This window comes from Lemur catta, chromosome 21 (genome assembly GCF_020740605.2).
Source record: "Lemur catta isolate mLemCat1 chromosome 21, mLemCat1.pri, whole genome shotgun sequence".
NCBI classification, from domain to species: Eukaryota; Metazoa; Chordata; class Mammalia; order Primates; family Lemuridae; genus Lemur; species Lemur catta.
Genome location: NC_059148.1, coordinates 28633515 through 28637358, shown reverse-complemented (window position 1 = coordinate 28637358; position 3844 = coordinate 28633515). Strand labels below are relative to the sequence as shown.

Below are 3844 nucleotides of genomic sequence, written 5' to 3'. Positions count from 1 at the left end.
TATTTTTAGTAGAGACGGGGTCTTGCTCTTGCTCAGGCTGGTCTCGAACTCCTGACTGTGCAGGTGTTGATGCCACCGGCAGGCTGGGGACCAGAGGGAGGAGGAGTTCCAGGCGCCACCTCCAGATACTGAATCCAGGGAAGAAGAGAGACCTGCCCTACCCATGGGTCTCCCAGGAGAAGGGCTTATTCAAGCTCAGTGTCACCTGGGAACGATCCACCCGCCTCGGCCTCCCAGAGCGCTGGGATTACAGGCGTGAGCCACCGCGCCCAGCCTCATCTCAGTTTCCTTATGAATAAGATGAATCCGGTAGGCTGAATAAACAGCCCCCCAAAATGTCCACGTCCTAGTCCCTGGAATCTGTGACTATGTGACCTTCCACGGCGAAGAGGCTTTGCAGAGGTGATTAAGTGAAGGATCTCGAGATGGGAGATGATCCTGGATTATCCAGGTGCGCCTGATGTCATCACAGGCATCCTTACAAAAGGGACCAGAAGGTCAGAGTCAGACAGGCGATGGAAGCAGAGACTGGGATGACACAAAGCCACCAGGCTCTAGCAGCTGGAAGAGGCAAGGAAACAGATTCTCCCTCAGGAGCCCCCGGAAGGAACGCAGCCCTGCAACACCTTGGACACAGCCCCACAAGCCCCGTTCCAGACTTCCGGCCTCCGGAGCCGTAAGATGATACGTTCACGCCGTTTTAAGGCACCGCGTTTGCGAGGCTACAGGAGTCTGGTGCGGTGGGGTTGATAAAGGTGTTTGCCTCCAAGCTCTCTTGCAGGGATTCCGGAAGTTCAAGCATGAATTCGGCAGGTTGTAGGAGCCCAGCCAGCCAATCTCGGTACCAGCCCTGCCTCTGCCAGGAAGTCAGCCCTGATTGCTCCAGCCCACACCCACGCCTCCCACTCCGGCTGAGGCTTATGTGGCCCCATCGTGGTGCTGAAGGCTTTTCACCTGGTATCTCGTTTAATTCTCAGGGCCACCCACGAGGAAGGGCTTGGAGGACACTCATCTTGCAGAAGAGGAAATGGGGGTCCGGGGAGGTTAAGAAAGATAATGGGAGGGGCTGATCTGGACCCTCCCGGGCCCACCCCACCTGCACCGTGCACCTCGCAGGCTTGGCTCGGGCCTGAGAGCGGGCTGGGCGCCCCGCTCCAGGGATGGCTTCCCACGAAGAGCATCAGAGGGACCATGGGGGACACAGATCGGAACTTTCCTTCCACGCTGCTGCCAAGGCAAACTGTTTTACAGACACAGAGGGCTCCACTCCCTTTTCATGGCCCGGACTTGTCTCCGTGCCCGGCGCCTGCGGGCCCTCCCCATGCCTGGGGGCGGGTCTCCCACCTCGCACCTCAGGAGCCGCTTCAGCTGCACGGGCCCTGCCCTGCGCTCATCAGGTCTCTGCAGCCGCGCCCCCCACCAACCCGGGCTCCCTGCCCCCCCTCCCCCAGGGGCTCCCTGCCGCCCACCCCCCGGGGCTCCCTGCTGCCCACCCTCCATGCCACCCGCCGCATCCGCTCAAGGGGTAACGATTCTGAAACATGCGTGTACAACCCCACACTTGGCTGATTTTTTAAAAACTTTTTGTAGAGACAGGGTCTTGCTCTTGCTCAGGCTGGTCTTGAACCCCTGTCCTCAAGTGATCCTCCAGCCTCGGCCTCCCAGAGTGCTGGGATTACAGGCGGGAGCCACCGCGCCCGGCCTGCATTAATATTTTAAAAATGAGAATTACAGTCTTACTGGTTCTGTCGGGCCGAAGCCGGAGGGGACCCAGGAGGGACACGCACTCTCAGCTCCGAGTCTGCAGGTCTCGTCCGGTGCACACAGGCCTCTGGCTCGTGCTCTCACCTTGACCGGGCCTGAGCGGCCGCGCACGCAGGGCGGTTCGGGCCAGGGCTGCTTTGGGAACCGGAGCGGTAACCAGGGATGACGCAGTGTGGACGCCCTGCCATCTGTGTCTGCCTGCAGCGCACAGCCCTGGGAAGGCGGGGGCTTTTGTTGGCTTCCCAGGCCCAGGCGGGAGGTCAGGCCACCCAGGGGCTAATTCCTGACATTCTCAGGGAGGCTCAGAGAATGCCGGAAAGGAGACCTCCTTGAGTCTCGAAAGACTCCAGAAATGCTCGCAGGGACGTCCAAAACCAGATGTCCACGCTTAAAAAAAACGAAGAAGAAAGAAAGAATTTTCCATCTTTAAACATTTCACACGGGACATGGTCAAAACAAGTCACCCTCTACCTCAACCCCCATTTCCCAGGGCACCACCCTCCCCCACCTTGTCACAGCCACCTCCCCCACCCCAGAGGCAGCCTCTGCTATCAATTTGTCACGTGTCCTCTCCAGCCCCAGCCATGTGCCCCCTCCTGCCCACTCCATCCAGTCCCCTCACAGTGGCCTCTGTCGTTCCTGGAATAAGCCAGGCACGTCCCCACCCCAGGGCCTTTGCACGGGCTGTTCCCTCTGTGTGTTCTGCTTTTGCCCCGATGCTGAGTGGCTCCTTCCCTTCCCGCCCCTGTGACCACCGTCTTCCTTTGCTGGTTTATTTTTCTCAGAGCACTTACCGCCTTTTAGTCCGGTGACTGATATATTAATATTTATTTTGTTTTAATTATGCATCTTTAGAATGTCACTCCATGAGGGCAGAGACTTCACCTGTCTCCCTCACTGCTGTATCTCCTCCACCTGGCACGGTGCCTCGGGTACAGTGGGCACTCCTGAATGAATCTCCTTCCAGAAGTCTCCCTGCACAGACAAGCATGAATAAGCACATTTACTCCTCCCTGCTGTTGTTTTTGCACAGCAAGTACCTCATGACACACCTGGCCCTGTCCCTGCTTCTGAGCTAAACAATGTACCTGGGCAAGCTGCCCCCGTAGGAAGGCACGGCCCGGTTTCACCTGCTGGCAGCTGCAGACTGCTCCTCTGGAGGTCAGCAGGCCCCTGTCGCCCACTGTTGTCCATTCAGGAGAGCTGGGCTGCAGGGACTGTCCTGGCTAGGTGTCACCCCTTTGAGGGGGCACTTCTGTGCTCCGGCCCCATTGGCCCGGCAGGACAACACCCCAGAAATGCTGCCCGGGAGAAAGTGAGTTGTTGATCTTCCGAAATCAGCATCGGGCCTATCACAGAGGGGCTTGATCCTGTTCCCTGCTTGGTTCTTTCTGAAATGCAAACAGTGTCTCCAACAAAGGCACAGACGTTAGTGGAAGCCGGGGTGACGCTGCAGTTTCTTGCAGCAAGGGTTGGGGGAGGCTGGGGCCTTGAGTGACATTCTCCATGGCACTTTTGCAGGACTGTGACATCGGAGGGGCCCCCCTGGACTCCTCTGTGGCAGAAAGGACAGGGCCTGGGGGGATTCTGTCCCCTGCAAATCCCCTGTGTCCTGAAATTGAACTTGGCTTTGAATGCCAGAGTGTTTTTCTTACCCTTTATAGGCCTGGCTTCGGGGCCTACTTCTTTAAGTACAGGGAGTGTCCTTGCTTGGCACTTGGAGTTCACGATGACTTCCCATGTCAAGTGTCACCTCCCCTCTGCCACTAAGGGTGTTTTCCTTCACTGCTTGGTCCCACAGTGCCCGGTACACAGTAGGTGCTTAATATAATAACTGCGTATTGAATGGATAGAACTGTGATGTGTTCGTGGAAACCAGACTTTCCCTCCCGCCTACAGGTTTGGAAGAGGATCCCTTTTCCACCAGGGAAGATTCTGACTTCCTGTCCCTGCCAAAACTGGCCTGGGGACTCAGGGGTCACAAACAGGTGGCCCCAGCTGACTGCCCACCCTCCTCGCCTGGAGGCCTTTGGTATTTCATTTGGATGCTCTCCTGTCTTAAAGAGGGGTGGCTGGAACG

At 57.6% G+C, this 3844-nt stretch overlaps 1 long non-coding RNA gene across 1 annotated transcript; it reads right to left on the bottom strand.

The window, feature by feature from the left end:
• Window positions 1-1677: 1677 nt before the first annotated feature.
• Window positions 1678-3522, bottom strand: LOC123626138. The gene is made up of 3 exons (XR_006730757.1): window positions 2853-3522; window positions 2559-2739; window positions 1678-2151 (listed from the first exon to the last, which is right to left on the bottom strand). It is a non-coding gene; the product is annotated as an uncharacterized LOC123626138 (long non-coding RNA).
• Between the last annotated feature and the right edge of the window lie 322 nt (window positions 3523-3844).